The 570-nt window shown below is 46.7% G+C and overlaps 1 non-coding gene across 1 annotated transcript; it reads right to left on the reverse strand.

The window, feature by feature from the left end:
- Positions 1-233: 233 nt before the first annotated feature.
- Positions 234-340, reverse strand: LOC122127798. The gene has a single exon (XR_006151285.1). It is a non-coding gene; the product is annotated as a U6 spliceosomal RNA (small nuclear RNA).
- Between the last annotated feature and the right edge of the window lie 230 nt (positions 341-570).

Below are 570 nucleotides of genomic sequence, written 5' to 3' on the forward strand. Positions count from 1 at the left end.
TGGTAAATAATGCTGCAATAAACATAGTTGTGCTGGTAGTTTTAGTATGGTCTTGTTTGTGATCATTTAGTAAATCCCCAAAAGTGGGACTGCTGGGTCAAAGGGGAGCTTTATGAGGAATCTTTTGAGGAACCTCCATAATGCCTTCCAAAGTGGTTGAACAAGTTTACACTCCCACCAAGAATGTTGTATGGTTCCCTTGTGGCCACATCCCCTCCAGCATCTGTTGTTGTAAAAATATGGAACACACCACGAATTTGCATATCGTCCTTGCGCAAGTGCCATGCTACTCTTCTCTGTATTGTTCCAATGTTAGTGTATGTGTGGCTGAATTGAGCACAGAATATTTTTTATATCAAAAGTGCAATTGTGGGGGCTGAGAAGGTGGCTCAGTGGTAGAGCGCTTGCCTTACATGCATGAGGCCCTGGGTTCGATTCCTCAGCACCACATGAGCAAAAAGAAAAAAGCTGCAAGTGGCGCTGTGGCTCAAGTGGTAGAACGCTAGCCTTGAGCTGAAGAGCTGAGGGACAGCGCCCAGGCCCAGAGTTCAGGCCCCACGAATGGACCCC

This window comes from Dipodomys spectabilis, unplaced genomic scaffold (assembly GCF_019054845.1).
Source record: "Dipodomys spectabilis isolate Male_0828 unplaced genomic scaffold, ASM1905484v1 ptg000312l, whole genome shotgun sequence".
In the NCBI taxonomy this organism is placed as follows: domain Eukaryota; kingdom Metazoa; phylum Chordata; class Mammalia; order Rodentia; family Heteromyidae; genus Dipodomys; species Dipodomys spectabilis.